Source organism: Ambystoma mexicanum, chromosome 2p, assembly GCF_040938575.1.
Source record: "Ambystoma mexicanum isolate Mex_15411 chromosome 2p, UKY_AmexF1_1, whole genome shotgun sequence".
NCBI lineage: Eukaryota > Metazoa > Chordata > Amphibia > Caudata > Ambystomatidae > Ambystoma > Ambystoma mexicanum.
The window spans coordinates 105,504,998-105,529,272 of record NC_090923.1 but is presented as its reverse complement, the minus strand read 5'-3'; positions in this window follow the sequence as shown (position 1 = coordinate 105,529,272).

Below are 24,275 nucleotides of genomic sequence, written 5' to 3'. Positions count from 1 at the left end.
TCCCAGAGTCGGGTGTTTCTCTGACTCTATTAGTATAGTTGGAGCAAGCATCTATACAAACCCCGAAGCCAGCTACGATTTTGCGGCTATCTTGGCCGGGCACTCGAGCACCCCCCCCCAGGATATAGGAGCTTTGATTTACGGAACCCAGGCTCAAATAGACCCACCAGCCAGCATCAGAGTGGTCCTTGGTATAACCAGTGCAATGTTCTCCTCTTGTCTATGAGAATATCATGTGAGCTGCGATCAAGCGTGGGTCGGAATGTATACGTTTATGACCCTGACTCAGGTAATGTTGATGAGGCAGATGATTGGGCTTGGCTTCCAGGAGTACTGAACACGGCGGTCTCTCGGGCAAGGGTCTGTAGACTGGAATTCTAGCAGCCCTGTGCCATAGAGAATAGTGAACTCCGGGGGATATACCCACTTGTTAAATTATGGTTATCTTTGTAGTAAACTCAGGGCCTTCGATAATAGTCTATAGGAGACCTTTATGGAGGATAATCTGACCCAGGATGGCTATTTTACAATTACCCAATTACCCAACAAGCTAGCCATGGGCCCCTTGGTAGACCACTGACCACTGGGGGGAGGGGAGCTAGTGGCAGCTGTTAATACCCTGTGGGATTTAAAAACGTTTGAATTTGTGGAAGCAATAAAGGGTATCTTGGCAATTCATGTTATTACCAAACAGGAAGGACAGAATCTATTAGTATTGGAATTAAGTGGTTGTATCCTTAGGGAAGTTCATTAAGAATGTTGAAAATGCGGGGCGTGCTAGGCGCACCATCGGTAAGATGGCTGTCTGAGAGTCTCTGATGAAGTGAGGGCAAGGAACGCGGCGTGTCCCTCTCGTGGCACCCCAATTATTGGAAAATGCAGGAGTAATCCATCCGACATCTGGGTCCACGGCTGGCTGCTTTTCCGAACCCTGTGTGTGCCGGCACTGTGAAGATCGAGCCTGATGCATGGCCCACCTCAACATAATATGGCAGCCCTGGGCTTCTCCGGGCTGTAAGTTGTGCACTGGAGGGCTCCGCGGCTCCGGCTGGTGGTCGGTGCCAAAGCCGTGTGTTACCCTTCTGGGCGCTGCTGTCCTCCGTGTGTGCCATCCAGCGGGGGATGCAGAGTGTTCCCTGAGTTCCTAGGGCCAACTCCCGAGGGCTGCGGGGAGGTCAGCGGCGAACAAGGCCTGCAGAGGACTGCTGCCGGCTTGCAGTGCTTCTGACCCAGACTGTTGTGGGCCCTGAGGCAAACTGGGTCAGAGTGGCGGGGAGACCCTGATGACCATTTAGTGTTGCCGGTGTGTGGTGACCAACCTGCGCTCCCCAGGTGCAGCATTACTTTGTCAGCGAGGTGCCCAGGTTGACAAGAGGGGGCGTCTCGCAACTCCAACTCCTGCAACGCATGAAGAGGTGAGCTTCACCCGGCGGAGGCTCCCAGCTGTGCTCTAGCCTCTATCCTAGCGGCCCTGGTCATCAAAGGTGGATGTTGTGGTGAAAGGCTGCCTGCTCCTTTAATAGAAGCCTAAGCTGGGTCACTACAACATGCTGGCCTCCAATGGATCTGTTGGCCTGCACCCTGCCAAGATGAAGCATTGGGCCCATGTCGGCTTCCCCTGCACAGGCCTCTTTTTGAGGTAGGATATGGAGGGCTACTCACTGCTTGATTGCATGGTGAACCTCCGCCCGCTGCGGCCTTCCTGACACTGACACTGGGCCAATCCATGGCATTCTCCCTTGGTGCGTAATACCATCTCAAGTGGAAAGAGGGGCTGTCCTGGGAGTGATACTCCCTCCCTTGGCTACTGAGTGTTCCAGCCTGCAAATCATTGCCCTGCACACCCCAATCACTGAGGCCCCGGTCTGGGGCGCTGCGCTTGTGTCAGCAACCTCTACAACATCAGCTTACTTGCTGCATTTGTCGACTCACTGCCCCCATGGAGATGTGTGAGGTGGATCAAAGCTGACCTGGCAACTGTAGAGACCTGCTGTTACTTACCACTAGTGGAACAGGTCGGGGCGTTGCTCGAATTTAGGACACCAGAGGAGACGGAGCTGCTCCGGTAATTCTTCAGTCTAAGCTGGAGTAGTTCCTTTTTTGGGGAACGTTCCAGAACCAGACCTCCTCAACTTGAGGAACTCTTTTATGCAACACACCCCTTTGTTGTTCTGACCACACAATCAAAAGAGTTGGTTACCCAAAAGCGCGGGGATACCCACACCGCCACACCAAGGCAGTAGGGAAGAAATGAAACACAAGTAAGCGTGTGGTGGTATGTAAAACAACAAATGCAGTGTCTGAAGGACAATGAACTACCCAAGAAGGCCTTGTGGAAGTTGAAAATGGCAGCAAGAATTGGAGACAGGAACATATGACTAAGAAAAGAGAAAAGAGAAAAGGTAGATTATTCCCCCGAATTCCTATCTAGAACACGAAATGTCACAGAGTTGGTAAGTACTTACCCTAATCGGAGACTGGCTGGGAGCAAAGGACCCACAACAACAGGATAAAATAATAAGCACGAAGTTAGTATAGGATGCTACCCCGACCAGCACGAGGGACGCAACTAGGGCCGGGATGGTGCACTGTAGCGGGAAGTCCAAAATAGAAATAATATTCGTCCCATGGAGAACACAGATCTCATGAGGTAGTAAACAATTAGAGTGAAGAGTCTTACTCTTTCCGGGGAAGCAGAAGTGATCCGTTCGTCTGTTTACGGAACACTGGAAGCGAGCGGCTCACAGAATGTTGGTGGCTGATTGGTACACCGCGGTAAAGGGAAGTGGTTCACGGAACGCTGGCGGCTGGTTGGTACACCGTGGCGTCCGTGAACATTTACCAGGGCTTCCAATTGAAGCCGATTCAGAACGCAGAAAAGTGTAGGGTTTCGACAGCCGGACGGAACCGCTGCCGAACAGTCAAACATTTGACAAATCCAAAAGGGAGCAGGCGAAGAGAGGAGTCAGGGGACGTTCCGAGGTCAAAATGCAATATTAGGTTTAGGAAAGATAGTAATGGTAACGCTAATTAGAAGCAGTGTTCTACCCCTGGTGTGCTTCTTATAACTATTCCTCTGTGCGTGGGGCAGAGCCTACCCCGCCGTAGCAACAGCTGATCTGTCACATGAGCTGCTTGAAACCTGGAGGCTGAGGTACAGCGTCTCCAAGGTAACCGCCAGCGTTGAAAAAATGGAGAGGCAGATAAACGGGCTGAATGGCAAGGAGCCAAGCGCAGGATCTTCATAACACCTGCTCTTGGTCTACCGAGGGCTCCATCCTGTGCCCACTGTGAACGTTGGTCACCCAGGAATAACGCTAGGGTGGGGGCCTCACTGGTGTCTTTGGCATCTCTCCTTACGTGGCATAGCTTTTGCAGGACTGGTGAACGCTGAGATCCATAAAAAATCCACAAAAGCACCGAGGAACTCTCCCATAAGATTCCAGCATTGGATTAAAGGGTTTCAGAAGTGGAACACAGGGTGTTAGAGGTGGAGGACACACTCTGCGGGCAGTCCTATGAAGTGGGTGAGTGTTCCAGTAGACTTGAGGCCGTGGAGGCCCGCTCCGATGCCTTGGAGGTGAAACAGGAGAAAGGGGACAATCTCTCCCACAGTAATCACATTCGGATCCGGGGTATCTCTTCAGCGGTGCGCAATGACGAACTACCTACCTTCGTAGCGGACCTTTTCCGATTCATACTTGAACTGCCTGAGGAAGTTTTTTTTTTACTTTCTTTATTGCAGTTTAATACTCAAAACAACAACAAACCTAAATACCTTCCTTCCCCCAGTCACTGTTCCGTTCTCCGTCATCCAACACCACCCATCGTACTAGCATGTCAAACATCAGATACAAAAGCCCAGCGTCACCCTTCTCCCACCACCCCCCTTAAAAACGTCATCGTTCTGAGCCCATTCATCCTGAGCCCCTTCATTCACCCTCTTTTGCATTCGCATCCGAAGCTTGATCAGGATGGTCCAGCTGAAGAACATACCGGCGAAAAGGGGGCCAACCGTCCCAAGGTTTACTGTTCGCAGGGAGCATCGCCGCATATCTGGTCTCTCTAAGTTCACACAGTTTCATATGTTCAAACTAAGCACCTATCGTTGGAGGGTGGCGTCTGCCCCACGACCTGGCTATCACATATCTGGCCACAGCCGACGCCATGCCCAACAATTTTGTCTCTGTACGAGTTCCACTTTCATGAGTGCCAAAAGCCACAATGCCAGTGAGAGTGTACACTTGAAAGCATTTCCTTCATTGCCCTCTCTCCATTTTCCCAATAAGACCTAACATGCGGGCAGTCCCAAGCCATGTGATAAAAGTCTGTTAGCTCCCTACCGCACCTTTCGCGAGCTATCACTTTCTCCGGATAGTATTTACTCAGCGTTTGTGGGGTATAGTAGGCCTGATGCAGAAATTTGTAATGAACCAGCCTATATCTAGGGTTAAACGAAATCTTCCTTGTTTGCATACAGATCAGTTTCCACTGCGCTTGCTCATCGTCAATTCTAAGGAGGCTTCCCACAGAACCATGAATCTCTGCCTCTGTATTCCCTTCCCACTTCTAATCATAGCATAAAGAGTGGCCACCCATTTGCCTGTTGTTGTCGGGTGGAGCACATAACTTTGGGTTTCATGCACCACAGGGGCCACCGGGAAATTTGGCCATTTCGCCCTCAACATCCCCCTAAGTCTATAGTAGAGGAGCAGGTTCACCGCATTATGTTCCCCCTGTGTTTGCAAGTCCTCCCATTGCCTAAATCTGCCATCTGCTACCAAATCTCCCAATTTCTTTACCCCCAGCCTTCGAAAATGTTCCTTAAATGTTTGCTCATGGGAGAGTGGGATGCCTATCACATCGTATACCGGAAATTCTGGATGATAATCCGGGGAACATGACAATATTCGGGCTAACTGCCCCCAAGCCCTACAGGAAACAAGAGATGGCTGGACCTCACCTCTCGGGTGCGAGCCCCTATCCCCCCAAAGCAGACCCCATAAAGCATTCGGATATGAAACTGCCTTGGCTACCTTTATATGCGGAAGATTAGGAGGTGGCAGGCTCCAGCCCGAAATGTATTGCAGCTGAGCCACTAAAAAATATACCCACATATCTGGGTATTCTTATCCACCATATTCATATTTGGAGGTTAAAATTTCCTCCAAAACCATCACATAATTATCCTTGTACAGTGTCCCTGGCTGAGTGGACACCTCAATCCCCAGGTAACGCAATCCCTGTGGACACCACCGAAATTCCACTCCCACAGCTTCCTGTCGCACTCGCAGAGTTAGCGGGAGAACCTCAGATTTATTCCAATTTATCTGCAACCCGGACTGCTCCCTGAATCTAATCACTTCCTGGATCAGCGGAGGCAAATTCGTTCTGGGATGTTTGACATATAATAGGATATAATCTGCGTACATCGATATAATCGTACGCGAAGCATTCACCCAAACCCCCCGGTGGATGTGCATCTCCCGAACATGACATGCCAACGGCTCCATAGCTGAGGCAAACAGAACCGGGGAAAAGGGGCAGCCCTGCCTCGTGCCCCGAGTGGGGTATATAAAATCTGAGAGCACAGCATTCGTATAAATGGCACCCCGAGGAGCCGTATAGAGCAGCCTAATCCAACTAATGTATATAAGGCCAAACTCAGACCTCCGCAGCTCTTCAAAGAGGAAAGGCCACTCAATGGAATCAAAAGCCTTTTCTGCATCGAGTGCAGCCACGGCTATAGGGACTTCAGAGTTCACATTATGCATCAGGTGGAACAATCGTCTCAGATTATGTTGCGTGGAGCGACCCTGGATGAAGCCCTACTGATCCGGCAGGACCAATGCAGGGATATGCAGGATCAGTCGATCCGCCAGGATTCTGGCCAATATTTTACTATCCGTATTAATTAACGACAACGATCTATAAGGCGCCAGGTGTCGAGGATCTTTGCCAGGTTTGGGAAATACTGTTACTAATGCTGACCTAGTAGTTTCGGGATGTACGCCCTTAGCCATGGCTTCCTCATATACAAGGAGTAGCTGAGGCACCAAAAATGTAACATACGTTTTATAAAACTCGGCCGTTATCCCATCCAACCCCGGGGCCTTACTACTTGGGAGATCCTGGATCGCAGTATGAATTTCCTCCTCCGTGATCGGAGCATTCAGGGCCAAGCCCTGTTCTCGATCCAGCCACCCAAGGGCTATTTCATCCAAATATTGTATAATGGTGCTGTGTCCCGCCATTTGCCGGGATTCATATAGCCGTGAGTAGTAGTCCCTAAACTCTTCATTTATTCCGACCAGATCCTTAACCGTATTCCCTTCCTTCCCCATGATTTCCATAATGGGGGTATGTTTGTTTTATAGCCCAAGCCAGCGGTCTGCTGGGCCGATCCCCCTCCCCATATCTAATCGCCTCAATCGGTTTGCCAAGGAACCGCTCTTCACTGGCTGCCAGCCGCTTGAACTCCTTCCTATGTTCCCTCAGTCTACTCCGTAGCTCGGGAGAGTCTACCCTTCCCTGTTCATTCTCTAGCTCTCTGAAAAAATCTCCCACCCGAACCAAGGATTGACGGATAGATTTTAACATCCCTTCCTCTTTGGATATACAGCACCCTCTTATATAGACCTTAAAGGCCTCCCAAATCGTACTCTGGTCAGGAACCGAGCCCTCATTAGCTTGAAAAAAAGGTATCGATATCCTGACTTATTTCCTCCCTGAAGACTACATCTTGCAAAGCCGTGGCGCTAAATCACCACCTAAAATGTCTTTGTAGCAAGACCGACAAACTAAATTGGGCCATCACAGGGGAGTGGTCAGAAAGAGTGCGGGGAAGTTTAGAAGACGCTATGACCGATCTGGCGATGGAACTAGACACCATAATATAATCAATTCTCGATGAACTATGATCTACCCTGGATTAAAAGGTGAATTCACTGGTCGTCGGGTGCTCACCTCGCCACACATCCCAAAGATCGTGATAGGAGGAGATTGCCAACCACGCCTTCGCCGCTTGTGGGAGTACCTGTTGCGAAGTCACAGACCTATCCATCTCCAAGGTGAGAGCTAAGTTAAAGTCACCAACCCAAATTATCTCATTGGACGGGAAATTGTGTATATACTGGGCACATTGGTTAAAAAAAATCAGGTGAATCAGTATTTGGAGCATAGACATTTATGAGAAGATATTTCACGCCACACAACTCCCTGCCAAAACTATATATCGGCCTTCAGGATCCCTCACCACCTCATGCAACCTAAACTGCAATGAACCATGTATGTAAATAGCGACCCCTCTGGAGTGTGTAGAGTACGACAAACAGTATCTATGTATTCCCCATCCAGGTAGCCGAGGGAGCGGGGCAATACGAGATAAGTGTGTTTCTTGCAAACATAGGATGTTAACCCTGTGAGCCTTACTAAAGTTTGCTATCATGTGAATCCTCTTCTGTGTGGCAAGTTCCCGCACATTCCACGTCATCACTGTGAGGGGCTCACCCTATCTACAGCTTGTCGCCATTACCGCAGATCGCTATCCAATTGGTGCTCGATCAACCCCCCCCCTCGCGCCCCAAACATGCCACAATTAAAATCCCAACACTCTCAGGGCTCCGGGTATACAAAACAATCTTGTGAGTTGTGTTGTAGCTCATGCCAGCATATTCGCCCACATCTACCAGAGTAATGAAACAGTGACTAAGATCCCCCTCCCCGTAACCCACCCACGCCAGAAACCATAACCTACTGGCGCCCATCCCCTCCCCCCAACCCTCACAACCACATTAACCATAACAAAACTACGCTGCAGTGTCTGCAGCATGTGGGGGGTCTGAGGACAGCCCCATCGCTCCTGTGACAATAGCCAACCATAACCTAAAAACAGATATTGCCTTCCTTCGCTTAAGCTCCCAAGAAGCCAAATATAACTGTACAACCTTGCTGTCCAGTATAAAGGGTATCTCCGTTGGGTCAGGGCGCATGTCGGGGCGACCCACTCGGGTCCAGCAAATTTCTAGCATATTGTTCCGCTGCCTCCGGAGTAGTAAAGAACTTTGTAGAGCCATTATGTTGCACACAGAGTTTAGCCGGATAAAGCATAGAATATTTTATACCCTTGCGCCGCAGGATATTCTTCACGGATTGGAATGTTTTTCTCTGATCCTGGACCGCCTGGATGAAATCTGGAAACAACCGTATGATAGAGCTGCCCCAACGCAGCTCCTTTTTCTCTCGTGCAGCTCGTAATATGGCATCTCTATCCCGGTAGCAAAAAATTTGATGGGCTCGCTCCACCATATACATTCCAGACAGCGGAGGGTTGTCAAGCACATCAAGCAACAGCTGCTTGACAAATTTTTCCATATTGTCTATATGTGTACTCCGGAACCCCCGTGACACGAATATTGTTCCTCCATGAGCGGCCCTTTAAGTCCTCATTCTTGGCCGCAATATTTTTAACCAGCTGTTGCAGACTAGTCACCTCGCGCTGCAGAGAAGTGACGCTATCTTCCGTTGACCCAATCCTCTGCTCCCCCTCCTCCCGGCGCCCACACAATTTCTCTATCTACAATGCTGATATGTCCACCTTAGAGGTGAGGGCATCAATTTTAGCGCCAAGGGTATCAGTGCTGCCCTTCAATGCCAGCAATGTCTGATTTAGTGCAGCAACGTTCACCTGCTCCGTCGATTGGGCCTGCAAATCAGAAGATGTAGACTGATCCTGACCCGTACGTGCAAATTGTTCCATCCTGGCCTGCTTGTTATTTCCCATATTGGCTCTGCGGGAAAAACGTCGAACAGTATCCAATGTAGCCAGCAAGAGTAGCCCCACCACAGGCCCTCAACTCTGGGGGGGGGGGTGGTCCACCAAACGCACCAAAGTCGCAGAAGAGTCTCAGCCAAAAGGCAGTGCAAAATACCTCCGATACCACCCCCAAATTAGTCACCAGAGATTGAGCACCCCAATGGCGACGGGCTCACCAAGATGTGCCGCTTTAACATCCACCGTCCGCCACCAGCACCTCAATATAAGTCCACGTGCGAAGTGCATATGACGTTTCCTAGGCAATTGCTTTCCACCAGCACATATTATGGCATTCTCCGCCCCTGCAGCGCCTCCAGACACCCCCAACCACTCCCCAACCACTCCCCAAGGAACACCAGCAGAGCCCAGGGTACTTCAGTCTCGTGTGGAGCAGTTGTTTATGCGGGTGCACCCCCCGCACAGCCCCTCGTAACCTCAGGGAGAACACCCCCCGCAAAGAAATCACCAGGCACCGCGCTCCCTCAAACGTACCCCGTGCAGGCGCCGACGATCCACAGGATCCACAGGAGAGTGGCACCCAGCCGCAGCCGCCAGCAGGGGAGAAGCCGAGTAGAAGACCCGCTCTACAGCAGCAGTGAAATCCACCCTGCGGCGGTGTGGAAATCTGCTCGTCGTATCACAGCTCACCAGGATGCTCCTCGCGGACCCACCGCCACCCGGCAGGCCCTCTTCACACAGCGTCCCACATCCAACTCAGCGAGCCACCAGGGGGAAAGGAGTTCCAAAATCCCGGCCGTGGCCACTGCAATGTCCCTCCAGCCTCAGAGCGGTGCCCCTCCCCCACTCCACACGGCGGCGGCCCGAGGCTCCGAACTCCGCAGTCCTAAGCCCCAAGGCGAGGTACGGGGCTTACGTTTCATCAGAGGTGGGGGTCTGCGCACACGGCTCCCCAATCCCGGTAATATGGAGGGAGCCAAGCACGGAAGGCAGGATTAGCAGCAAATATTTCGGCTGGCGTTGTCGGAGCCTTTCAGGCAGCGGCCATCATGGATCGCTGCGCAACAGCGCCCCCCCCTGAGGAAGTTGAGATCGAACAGGACAGGACATATCACGTTTGGACCAGGGCTACCTTGCCCCAAGACAGACCCGTGGATGTGGTGTCCCGAGTGCACTTCTTTAAGTTAAAGTAGTGAATAATGACTGCATCCAGACCCTTGTCGACTATGTCTTTCCGCAATATGTCACTCTCACTGTACCAGGACTTAGCATTGACGACTCTGGCAAAGCGAAAGGCGCTGCGGCCACTGAACGAGTGGTTGCGCTCTACAGAAGTGAAGTGTCGTGCTAGATGGGGGTTTCCAACTACGCTCCACTTTCCCTATGAGGGAAGGTGCCGGGTGGTGCAAACTTTAAAAGATGCAGAGAGCCTGCTGAACCCAGATGGGTCTGGGGGGATCAGGAGGTTGAGCAGGAGCTGAGCCAGATTTGTGTCCCGGAGCCATCACAAAAATTGCAGAAAAAGGGTAGAGGGAGGAGGGTAAATGGTCCGGTCAGAAAGGCCTGAATGGCCTGGAGCTTAACATGGGGGATTGTGGGTGACGTGGATGTCTTTCTGATTACTGGATCACTTGTGCGTTGAGGGGGTACTATGAGATTACGGTCCCGGGAATGGGTCCTATGTTGAGGGGGATGGACCGGGAGAGGGAGTTTAAGTATGATGTGTTAATGTTGCCTTCCAAGTCGGGTTCCCTGAGGGGTTTCCAGATGTCTGAGCATGATTTATGGTTGGTTTGAGAGGGGATGGGGGAGGGGACAGCTTGTATTTAATTGGTTACTGTGGGAGAGGCACTTGTTAGAGCTATTCTGGGTCTTAAGAAGTTCGATCATGTCTCTGATGCCAGGAAAAGCCTTCACTGGCTTCCCATTAAGGCAAGCATTGAATTTCGCCTCTTTCTAATCACGTTTATATGCTTAGCAGGACATTTCCCTTCTTATGTGGCTGATAAGTTGAAGAGAAAAAAAATCACCAGGAACCTGAGGTTTGAATCACCTCAATGTATTAGACATTCCCACTACCAACTCAGTCTTTGTCAGGAGCTGTGCATTCTGGGCAGCTGCACCCAAAAACTGGAAAGCAATACCCCCTGACCTCAGAAGTTGTGAGTACCTTGAACTGTTTAAGAAAAAGCTCAAAACTCACTTATCTCTTATCTCATTCTGACAATTTAGGGAGAGTAGGGTAGTGTTTGTTTGCCTTTGCCATCTGTGTCTGGAGACCTTGGGTCTTGGCGCCCGTATGCCTCCGGGCAGTTTTGGTTGTGCCACGTACAAATTAATTAAAGTACTGTAGTGCGGGTGACCCGAGAGGTGGCCATGGGTGGTGGACAGCCTGACGTCCAGGGAAATGTTGGATACTGTTGCGGCTGAAGGGGCTGGTAAGGATCTAATATCGATTGGTACATGAAATGTACAGGGACTGAATCCCCCAGTTAAAAGGAAGTCTGTACTAAACAAACTAAAAGATGGGTCACTTTCTGTGGTGTGTTTGTAAGAGACTCATTTGCTTGAGAGGGATGAGACACAACCGTTTTTTGCCTCTGGGGGGAGAAGAAGCGGGGTGTGGCTGTCTTGATGGGAGAACAGGTCCCACTCTATAAAGTGAAGGTCCTTCATGTCCCGCACGGGTGTTATCTCTGTGTCAAATGCCTGTTATGGGAGCATCCATTTACACTAGTCTCTCTGTATGTTCCTAATGTGGCCCAAGTGGTTTTCTTGGAGACCTTCCTGCTTCAGGTTCTCCCTTTTGCTGAAGGGCAAATCCTGATTGGAGGGGATTTCAGTTTGGTGCCCAACCCCCTGGTGGACAAGACTCTGCCCCCCATCAAGCTTGATATTAGGCATGCCCATGCATTTGGGCTGTTTCTTTGGGAAATGGGACTGGTTGACGCCTGGAGGTTGGCTCACGGGGAGAAGAAGGGTACCCGTGTGCCCGGGGGGTGGAGATAGGCACGCAGACACTATCCGATCATGCCCTAGTGTCACTGTCCCTGGCGATCGTGGGAAGGCCTGAGAGACCCAGATGCCCATGCAGGTTATATGATCCGGTTCTTAGGGATCCGGTGGTGTCTAGAGAGCTGAGTGAGGTAAATTCCAACTATTTTCGTGAAAATAGCGACTCCGGACCTTCCTGTGAAATAGTTTGGGATGCCATGAAGGCGGTTGTTAGGGGTGAGCTCATCAGCAAGTCTGTAGCTTACACCAGGGAGCGACAACTAATTAGGGTGTGGTTGGAGGAGGAGGTAAGAGGGGCAGAAATGGAGCACAAGAGATTAGGGTCCTGTAGAGCACTGCGCAAACTTAGGGTGTCACGTAAAAAAACAGAAGAACACATCTGGCTGACAGGACGTTTCAGGTGATGCTGAAGACTAAACAGTATTACTATTTCAATGGGTACTGAGCCAATAGCCTCCTGGTAGCTAAGCTGCGTAAGCTCCAAAACCGAAACGCAGGTTTGACCCTGCGCGATAGTCAGGGGGTGGTGCATCACAGTGAGGCCGATAAATTGAACATTTTGTAAGCCCATTTCAGGGTGGTATTCAAAGGGGGGCTGCCCCAGAGGAATGCTCAGACCCAGTATCTACAGCAGGTACATCTCCCTAACTTATCCGTGGAAGAGCGGACCTTCCTGGAGGCTCCCAGAGGAAGTGGAATGGGCCATTAAGACTCTGAAGAACAAGACTCCACGCCCTGATGGGTTCATGGCTCTTTTTTGTAAGATGTTTTGCACGCTCCTGGTTCTCTCTCTGGTGGAACTCTTTAATTCCTTTTGAGTCTCTGGTGTTGCTCCTTCTATGGGTGTATCCGCGACTGTCCTAATTCCCAAACCTGGTAAGTATCTGCTACTCTGTTACTCTGATCGCCCCCTTACCCTTACTAATATGGATTCAAAGCTTTTCTCTAAAGTTTAAGCCAGGCGTATGATGGAGGTCCTCCCTAACCTCATAGATGGCGATCAGACAGGATTTATTTCGGGACGTAGCACCCATGACAATGTGAAGCGTGTGCTAAATCTATTGGAGGTGGGACGACGTCAGGAGACGGATATGGGAATAATCACTGTAGACGCCCACAAGGCTTTCGATAGGGTGGACTGGGGGTATCTCTCTGGAGTCTTGGTGTGGTTTGGGTTTGGACCAGGGTTTATTAGTAGGGTGATGGCAATAAACCTCTCTTCGAGTCAATGGGGTGCTATCGTCTAGCCTATTCATCACCAGGGGGACGTGGCAGGGATGTCCGCTGTCCCCACTGATTTTTGCCCTGACTATGGAACCGCTTGTCAGTAGTATCAGGGCGAATAGGCTTATAGAAAGGATTTGGGTCGGGGGTGGATTATAAGGTTTATCTCTATGCAGATGATGTGCTGCTCACCCTGAGTAGCCCTCAGGAATCATTGCTTGCGGTGCTGTGCGAATTGGAGGAATTTGGCCTGATCTATGGATTTCAAGTGAACTATGATAAGTCACATGGGCTGGATGTTTCCTTGGGGCCTCGGGACAAGAGTGCGATTTGTGGCCTTGCCCCGATACATTGGTCATGTGAGTGTATCCCCTATTTGGGTGTGCCCATTCCTAGCAATATCTCAGAGACCTATCGATCTAACTTTCCACCGCTGTTCCAGGAGCTATCTGAGGACTTAATTGGGTGGGGCCGCAAGAGATCCCCTTATTTGGCTGCATTGCGGCGGTCAAAATGAACCTTGTCCCACGTCTCCTGTATCTTTGTACGGGCCTCCCGACAAGGGTCCCTAACCAAGACTTGCATATGCTTCAGGGTAAGATCTTTAAATTCATCTGGGGGAATAAGCGGGCTAGGATCGATAAGATGGTGCTCCTGAGGCTGACTAGGGTGGGGGGCATTGGGGTTCCCAACGTCTTCCGCTATAACCTAGCTGCGCAGCCTTCTCATGTGGTCACCTGTGGGATACTACTTTGCATCCAAAGTGGAAGGCAATTGAACAGGCCCAATCTGCGGTGGCCCTTCGCAAGCTGCCTTATATTGACAGGGGTTCTCTGGGGCGGGAAGAGGGATTATTGTTGTTGGCCACAACTAAGTGTGCACTTTATTATATGGGATGAGCGCTGCGTAATGAGGAGCGACTATGGGGTTGGGTCCTCTCACGCCTGTCTGGAATAACACAGCTTTCCAGCCTGGATGCGACCGTGGGGGATGTCTGTGCATAGTTATATAAGGAAAACAGCCCCATGACCTTTACTGAGTGCAAGATTGTCTCTACACTACCAGAAACAGAGCGGTTTTCGCTATGCCCAACTTCGGCACTCGGTCACACATCCTACCACAAAGCGGGGAGCCACCAGGCCGCTGAATGCTCTTGAGTTGACATTACAAGGAGGCTTGTTCCCGTTCCGGGTTTCACTGCTATATACATTTTTGGATACTGGGACTCCTGTGGTACACCTACCATATATGGAAAAGTGGAAAGCCGTTCTGGGCGAGCCTATAGAGGATGAGGCGAGGTTGAGACTATGGGGTAGGATGCTTAAGTCCTCCAGGTGTGTTACTGATAGGGAGTGCTCCTATAAATTCTGTTATATGTGGTATCTCACCCCGAAAAGGTTGCATCACATAACTGATTACTGTGACGCTGTAGCACTCTACTTCACATGGTGTGGCTGTGTGGTAAGGTGAATCTCTTCTGGAAGGAGGTGCTCTCTAAAATCAAGGACATCACAGGGTTATTACTCCCCATGGACCCGCGTTTGGTAGTGCTGGGGGACACGAGGGCTGCAAAGCTCACTATTGCCCAGAATCGGAAATCTGCTGAGGGCCCGGTGACCCAAATGTGGGACACTCTGGTTGCAGAAAACATACACTGGGTGTTACCTGCCGCCTTCACTTGCTCCCTGCCTGGGTCACAGTTCCACTCATTTTTATGGTACCCTTCTACCACTGCATTTTCCCAGAGCTGCAGATCTAGAAGTCTTCATGTATATTAACCCTAACAATTGTAGTTAACCACCCCAACTGAGGTATTGGACAGGAGTCTGGGAGCCATGGGGGTCCATGGATGAGCCTGCTTGCAAATGGCATCTGCTTTGGCAGGGTCAGAAGGGTAACTGAACTATAAGTGAAAATGTGCTACACCAAGAAAATGATTGGCAGCAGAGGAAGAGGAGTTCAAAGGGACTGTTAACAGGAAGCTCTCCCAGCTTCCTGGTTCCTGCTTGTAAGCAGCATGGACAAGCCGAGGGTTGCCTGGAGTGACACTCTGGTTGCAGACAAGATCAACACGTTGTGTCAAGGACGATACTCCAAGTATGTCTCTGTTTGAAAACCATTTATTGACTTCGCAGGAGTGATGGGAATAGGGCTATAGTTCGTTGAGGACCCGGTGACCCAAATGTGGTTGGTTAAAGTATGGGACACTCTGGTTGCAGACAAGATCAACGCTTTGTGTGAAGGACGATACTCCAAGTATGTCTCTGTTTGGAAACCATTTATTGACTTCGCAGGAATGATGGAAATAGGGTGATAGTTAGCCAAAGAGGAAGGATCTGCTGAAGGCTTCTTTAGAAGGGGGTGCACATGGGACTGCTTAAGGGGGAGGAGACTGTTCCATTGGCAAAGGAGTGATTGCAGAAATCGTCCAAGGCTGGCACATGGGTGTCGATGTGGTCCTTGACGGTTCTGGATGAGCAGGGGAGTTGAGAAAAGGAGAGAGGAAGAAGAATGAGAGAGACTTACCTGGGGGGGTCGCTGCCTCGAGCGGAGTCCTGGGGCCTTAATCCTTTGAAAAGCACCGAGCGCCCGAGCCAGGGCCATCAGCTACAAATGCCACATTGGCAACTATAACAGTGCCCCCATCTGCCTTTCAGGTCACTACACAGTTTCCAAACTTAATAACAGGCCCGTTGTTAGCATGCTGGTCCTTTAGGGGGGTACCGCTAAGGGCGTAATGCTGTGGTAAGGCGTCGGCACCATTACCAGCCCTGTTAACCCCTTACTTCAAACCTCGTAATGACCCCCATAGTATATAAAGTTAGTAAGGAGGTATCTGACCAACCTTTAATCACCACCACTGTGTGTATAAGAATCCCTTTCTTACTTCCGGTAGGCATTACTCCCTGCTGTCGCAGATGTTGTATCAGAAAAGGATCAGTGGCAATAAACACATCGACCTCCAGGTCTGCTCATCTTGGCTCGAACCCGGGCATGTTTGCATCTTATGCCCTATTGGAGGTACATAAGAGAGCACAGGCATTACAACATGAGTTGGGCTCGTTCATGAGAAAATTAAGTCCAAGTGCATATACAAAAGATTGTACTCCATTAGAATTTAGAAAGATAAAGACTCCTGTAAAGGAAAAGGGAGACAAAAAAATGATGAGAATGTTTTCATTTCATTATGTGTTTTTACACAAGAAGCGCAAAAGAGGGGTCTGCGAGCGTGGACCCCCATCTTGGAAAAGAAATATAATGAAGTAGAATGACATCCATCAAAGGATCTTGGGGAAAAAAATATAATGAAGTAGAATGACGTCCATCAAAGGATCTTGGGGGAAAAAATATAATGAAGTAGAATGACGTCCATCAAAGGGAGGTGCCCTGGACATGGGGAGGGTAATGAAATTGACAGGTTTCCTATATGTTTTTTTTTCTTTCTCTGTGTGATGCCTTTGCCAATCCAAAAGGTGGCAATCCCAGTGGTCGTTCTTGAGAGTTTCCCAGTTCTTTTTACTGAAGACAATGATTGCATGAGACAGTAAGAACTGGTCATCCCTGCCCCATAAAGGTACTGAAGACAGGACTGGTTCAACGAGCTAATGGTGAGTGAGTGAAATTCTTTGACCTGCCATTTTGTGAACTAAACCGGTGCTAGCTAGTATGAACAATGAACCCCTCATTGGTGACAGGAAGTGCATTAGGTGGAGGAGGACCTACACCACTCGCCTGAGGAGTATGAAACTGGAATTTGTCAAATCTGTCATTATGGCCAAGAAGTCAATTATAATGTGATATCTAGGGATCATGGAAATAGACAACAGACTATCATAACAATGGGCCTCATAACAGTGTGGCGTTCCAGAATCACTATACGTCTGCTGGAGGGGCCATTGCACCTGCCAGGTCTGACACTGCCAGGCACAACGACCCCTGCAGGCAGAGTTGCTGGTGCTTCCGAGTCCCGATTCCCATGGAGTCCTATGGGACTCCACGGGAATGGGGACTTACCAAATCCTTACAAAAAGGAATGTTCCGATGGCACTGGGAAGTCAGGCGCTGAAAACAGTATTGTGGCGTCAGCGGCAACACCAGCGGGTTACCGGCGACATCTTAATGAGGCCCAATGAGTGCTTTTGTTTATGGGAGGCAGAACAGCATGCCATAAGTCCTAAGTAGGCCACTATGACGATATGGGGTGGAATGTCTTGAACGGTATGAGGGGAAGCAGTTCTGGGGGCGGAGTGGGTGAGTTGGGATAGAGTTGGCTGCTGTCTGTTTTCATGCAAGCATGTGACTGAGGAATAAAGAAGAGAATCTGTGACTCTGCACTGAGAGGGTCAGAGCCTTTGTATTGAATGAGCTACCTGATGAAGAGTGGGGGCAACTCTAGGGAGTTCCCCGAGGTTGGTGTTGAGCAGATTCCCCTGCTCAGTGGACTCTTTGGGAATGGCTACTGTGAGGCTTGTGAGGTAGTGGAATACGCACACTAGGAAGACGTCTAGCACCATTCAGAGAGTGGGAGTGAGCGCTGATGGAAAAGAGAAGTGGATCCTGTATTTTGATGGTTTTAAACTGTTGCTGAAGTACCAATTGGAAATACTGACAGAGAGGGCTTGAAAGAAGTGGTCAAGACATACACTTGCAGAGGTTGGCCAGTCACGTAGAGGCAGTGTCATGACTCTGGGCTTTATGTGCCATAATGGTGCGGCGCTAGGTAGTTTCTAAAGGCTGTGCTCCAAGATGTTTGGGCCTGTATGGGTGGGGTTCTTGCAGTATTTTGTTATGTCATGAACTCTTAGAGTTTAAGCGTTTTTCCCTTCCCATTTCGCTTCCTCTTCCACCTGGAGCCAACCCTGCCTCCCGAATTGAGGATGGATGGCAACCACGTGGGTAATACTTGCATTGGGGTTTCGTATGGCGTAGAAGGGAGACATCCAGTACCGAGTCCACCTAACGACATTCACAGTGAATGTTTACTGGTGGGAGTCTTGTTATCCTTGGGAACTGTCCCTGCTCAGGGCAAGGGAAGAGGACACCCTTGCATGGACCACAATCATTTATAAATTACACATATACATAAATGCATGCATCTCAACAGAAATTTTGCTTTTTCAATCACTCCGTTGGTACTGGGAGATGTCACAACTTTTAAGAGCTTTTGACATTAATTCTCACAAATCTGTCCTTCGTCAATGTGCTGCTCTCCTTCCAGGAAGACATTGTAGTTTGAACTCCAGTCACCAAAGCAGAAGGTTGTGAGTCTGTGGGCCAGTTGGCAATTGAAAATGTGTAAGCTGTATAGTCACTAATTGTGCCAGGATGAGTACAGGGCAGGCAAGGATGTGGGATGGCAGCCTAAATCGCCTAGAGTGTCTGCCAGCGGTGCTGCAAGCATGCAGTGTGCCAACAGGCATTCTATCTGATTATCTGGTCCTCATATGGCGGAGCTGGGCATGCATGGGAGGTGGACTCGGGGCCATGGATGTAAATAGGATGAAAACAGCAAACACATTTTTTTTTTAGCAGTTTTTTTCCTCCAAATAGAACAGAATAACCATGTCTGTTCTCGCTGATTAGGTAAAAACGTCTGCAATTTTAATAAATGATACGCGCTGGGGGTAGATCTCTGTCTTCGGCTGGGGCCTCCCTCTGGAACAGCCTCCCTGCCACTCTAAAACTTGAGGAGAACCATCTCCGGTTCTGGAAGCACCTCAAAACCTTCCTCTTTGCTTCTGCCTTCTCCTCCCCTCTCCCTTTCTGATCTGTTCTCTCTTGGCACCGTGCACCTGGCCACTCTCTGTCCTCTGGGCCCAGGTACCTGCTCATCTTGCCACCCTCACGCACTGCCTCCGGGCCACCCCCTGCACTGGGGTCTGTATCTATACCCATACAGCCCTCCTCTTTCTTCCTGCACTTTCAGACCTACATGGCCTGCTGCCATAAACTTGCCACTTGCTGGCTGCACTCCCATTGTTTGTTGCCTTTTTATTTATTATTTTATTATATTTTTGTTTTTTCCTTCTCGCTCCGCACTCTCCTTTTGTTCCCCCTTCCATGCACTTCTCCCCCTTCCCCCTCTACTCTGCACTTGCACGTTCTCAATGTCACTGGGCCTAGTAAGATCGCTGTTTTGTTCTCCCCTGTTCCCTTTCCCTGCCTGGTCCCGCTCTGAAACACTTGTGTATGAGCGGGATAGAAATAAAATATCAATCATTCAATCAATATTAATAGACACGACCCACTACAAAGTTGCAATTTTGTTCGCTAGCCCTAATGCTTCAAATATATATATATATATTTTTTTCATTTATTTGTTTTGGTTTAAAAATGAAAACCTTTACAAAGAAAGAAGAAACTTTTCACAATAGAACTCATTGAAATAAAAGAAAAAATGAAAACTACAGCTAGCCGACCTAAGGAAAAAGAATGCCCAAACCAACAAAACGAATAAGAACACAAGAAAAGGACACATGCTTCAAATATAATCCATCTCAAATCCTCCTAACTCCGACACAGTCTGAATAGCGCCTTTGTTTGACGTAGGCCACAGTGCCCTTTTTGTGTTATTTGCCACAGTGCAGCCGCTGATTATGAGATGCGTCAGGGCACGGAAACACGTGCCCTGACAAGCTGATTGAAAGACGTTCTGATGCGACTAAGCGACTCATATGTTAAGCGACCGCACAAAGTGCGCTCCCGCACATTGGACAGACAGTAATTGTGATGGCATCAGGAGTTGCGCCCAGCCCAGGACTTCAACCGCGGCGCCTTGCAAGATAGAGTGATTCAGTTTTGACATACTTTTTTTTCAAGGGCCTTCTCAAAATGGAGGCACTTAAAATTGTCTTTATTGAGAATAGACCACTAATAAGATCACATAAAGGGTCTGTTCTGGAAAAGCTGTTTGGGAGTTGAAATTAGAACTGTAGCTCAAGGATGAGCTGACAGTTCATGCTGGGCCGCCATTACACTTGCTAGATACCAGGGGTCAAGTCCTAAAAATTAAAGTGGGGGGACTCATCAACAAATGCAGTGGGATGTGACATCGCCAGAAAATAGCATATCAAGGTGAAATATGCACATTTCATTAAATTGTCTTTGCATAACCACCCAAATTAAACAGGACGAATGGCATTTGCTTTTCATCAAATCAATACACACACAAAAACACAGATTTTTTCTTCTTATAGTTTTTTAGGAAACGTTAAAATGTGTGCATGTTTTAAACTCCAAGAACCTTTTAAAATGTTTTCCCTGGGACATGCAGTACCGAAATGGGATATTTCACCTTTATTTGTTAGTCATTTTTCATCAGGTTATATAGTGCAGTGGTGAAGTGTCGGCTTTAATTCGTAAATTCAAAGAGGACATCCAATGTTTCTCTTTTAGCTGGGGGGGACTGAGTCCACCCTCTGAATAAAGTGGGTGGACTGCGTCCTCTGCGTGTACCCTCGACTTGAGCCCTGGATATAACCGCCTGCAAGAATCTCTTGAAGCACTCCCTTGGTCTTCCAGGAAATCTACGATAAATTAACCTGATGTAATAGATTTGAATTGAATTTGATGTGGATTTTTTATATTGTGCTGGTGACCCAAAATGGCGCAGCAAACTAACTTGCCTCAGAGCGCACAACAGAAAAATATGGACCACACACCGAGATTCAGATGATGAGATATCTTCAATTCCATCCTGAAGATAGGAAGCAGGCAAATTCGCAGAGGGAAGCATTCCGCAGTCAGGGATCAAATAGAGAGCATCTCCCGCCTCCTCTACTCTTACAGTTGGCCATAGGAACCACCAGGTTATAGGAGGCTACAGAGCCCTACAGGCTGCAAACATAGAGATTTCACTAGTCAGAAAGGTTGCAGCCAGACCGTTAAGGCATTTATATATGAAACAGTAAACCTTGAACTCGATCCACCTGTGGACTGGTAACCAATACAATTCCCAGTGCCATAACTGATGGAATCGCAGAAGCAATTTTCTTCCACCTTCTACAAGATGCATTCAAGGATAAAATTAGCTGCTGGTGCGACCCACATCTGCAGGACCTGGTCACTAAAGATGGCCACGGATTGAAACGCTGTCCTGCTATATACATTTAGACCATTGCCTGACCTTTGTTTAGCAATAATTCGTCAATTAATGCGCCTTTGGTTTTACTGGTGCCCAACTAGAATTGTAGTGTAACGAGGACTAAGGCTACCCCACCTTGCGGACACTGGCCGTGAAAGGAAACAGCACACTATTGACAGATCACTGCCAGTGATCTATGTTTAGAGAACACCCCGAACAACATGTAACACAAAAACACATTTTATTCATATGATTTAAAAACCAAACACTTTTTTACTAGCATGACATACCTAGTGGTGCCATCACTTTTTTGCTTGCCCTTCAGGCTTCTCAAGTTGAATTCAGACTGTCATTTGAACATATGATTTCTTTACAGTGTAGATTAGTACATATTGGTGACTGAGAATGTGGTCAGAGTGACCTAACATCTATCTAGTCGAACACAGCCCAACTAGAATTTACAAAATTCGTCTAAAACCTAGTAAAGGATGAAAGCTGGTCATGAGAAAGAAGCCGCTGTGGTCTCACTCATTTGTCCGTAACATGTACCAGACATAAATCATTTTGGGGAGACATATTTGAGAGATGGAACCCCGTAGTGGGGCAGGCAGGTCACCCCACCCTAACTAAGCGAACCATATTAATCTTGGCTGACTGGACGGAGTGCTACCTTCTTTACCAGCTAGGCGTAACAAAGAGAATAACTGTGGTAACCAAGAAGAGACCTAGAGCCTGATTTATGGAATATACTGCACGCCGAATAGTGACTTTGCGTGACATTCAGCGCACAAAGCCGTCTTCGTCGATTGATAGAATCGACTATGCAAGCCTTTTCAGGACCTGTGGGCACTGCTCATGTCCGTTGCGGCTTTGCATGCAGTGGAGCACTTTGTGCGACACACCACGCAAAGTGTGGGATGGGCCTACGCAGAATAATAAATAGGGGGCAGGATATACATATTCCCCATTAACCCGGCAGAATGAGGAAGAACGTGAGCGGGTTGAGGGATGGGCCACGCAGTGTAATCTCACGCCCAGTCAAGCGTGAACATAACCAAATTTATGGATTTCACAGCGCAACGTCACATCAGGGAAATCAGCATGCAAAGCTTGCGATCTCACCGCCACATGAAGGCATGCGCAACCTCCCAATTGCATAGGAATCAACGTGCAAAGGTAAGGTCCGATCAGGAATTTAGGGGTGTGTGCATGCAGTTGGGGTGCCGAATGAGGTTAGGGGTCTGCAATACAGAATAGTTGGCTGCAGCCATAGTTTACGGGGGTTCGCACACAGATTTACTGGGGGCTGACTTGAGTTACTTGTCATGCAAAGCACATTGTCGGGATGCAGTTATGGGTAACAGGGGACCTTATGCAGTGTCACTGGGGTGCTGCCTTGGTTGCAGCGAGATGGCACGCACTATTGCTGGGGTGCATGACTTTGTGGACGCGGGGGGCCCAGAGGTTGGTATATGTAGCTGGATTTGCTTAGTGTGGGGGTGTGTTGTGGGCGTTCCGGCCACTACTTGCGCATAGGGTTACTTTGCAGTCAAAAGTCCATGAATATGCGGAGCGTGCATAGAAAACTTTGCGCGCAGGGAGGCGTAAAGTCGTTCTCGGCACGGGTGACTTTGCGAGATTTGTGCGCATTTTCGATTAATCAGGCCCTTAATCACTGAACAGTGGAAGACTAGGTTAATAGCTGAAGTGCACTTGGAGCATATGCCACCATCACAGGTATTCTTTGCACTGCACCTGCACAGGCAGTCTGCCCTCTCTTACTGCTGCAAAATGTCTCGCCTGGATCCTCCAGCCCTGCTCCCCCTCATTTGCTGTCCCCTCTGTCCCTCACCAGCCTGCATGTCCTTTTTTAATGTTTTTATCTGCCTCTGACTCTGCTTTCCCGTCCACTGTACCAGCCTCTGGGACCAGCCACTCTGCTCATGCATAGGGGAAGACCGCCAAGTTCCTCACTGGTGCCATGTTTTCCATGTTGTGTCCTCTCTTTTGAAAGGGATACCTCTCTGACCCCCATTTTTTTACTTTTTACCACCTGAACCCTGTTTAGTTTTTTTATTGCCGCCCCTTCTTTTGTGGTTTTAGTATTCCCTGCTGGCCACATCTTCGACCCACCAAGGGACTGGGGCCGCCAAAATCACCACCATGATATAGGTTAATCTGATTTCCCCTAATTCTTTCCATCTTTTGTGCATCGCTGCCTACTTGTGTACCTCTCTTCCTCTTTCTGCCGGCCTTGTACATGCATTCTTACATGGCAATATGGCTCAGCCATTTAACAAAAAGTACTGGACACAGTATGGTGTCTCCGATCGGACAAACTATGTATATGAACTGGATTTGACTAAATACAGACTGCACTTGCGCATAGAGGAGCCAAGCTATGACCCATTTGGCTAAGTTTGCTTTATGAGTATATGTTCAGGGCTCCTGTGTACCTGGAAAGAGCTCATGAGCAAGGGGTGGGCCTGATGGTAATGCATTTATTATGAAGGACTAGTGCAATATGTACTACGTAGTACATTACAGCTGACTGTTGTAATTATATGAACAAACTCCAGTCCTAGAATATGTGGGCAAAGTGCTGGTTAGTGCGAGGCAAAAGCACTGTTCTCCTGTGCAATGACTTGTAAATGCGATAAAAATCACATGCAACTCTGGATTACATAATGTGGACCTCATTCTTCGATCACCCACAATGATGCATATTTTAGGACCATCCTCAAGGATGTCCTTCCCTCAGGTAGCCTGTGTCTCAGGTCTGTAGCATGAGGTCTGGGAGCCCTACAGATCATATTTTTCCATTGTGCACTTTTTGCTTAGGGTCGGTGGCGTAACACAAAATTTGGAGGCCCCCCTGTGAGCCATTGGAGGCCCCCCTGTGAGCCATGCTGAGGGTCACCCCACCAATTCAGCAACAAATCATGGGTTGCGCTACACTCTAGGCTGGCCTAGTTTAATATGCTTGCACAATATGCACAAACGTGCTGCTGCTGGAGTGCATCACACACTGCACTAGAAGAACAATATAAATATGTGTTTTAATGCATTATACAACACACTTTCTGAGAAAAATTGGCTAAGAGGACAGAGCGTTTGCAATTGTTTTTTAGGGTAACACCAATCCAAAATAATTCAATACATGCAAGTTACCGATAGTGC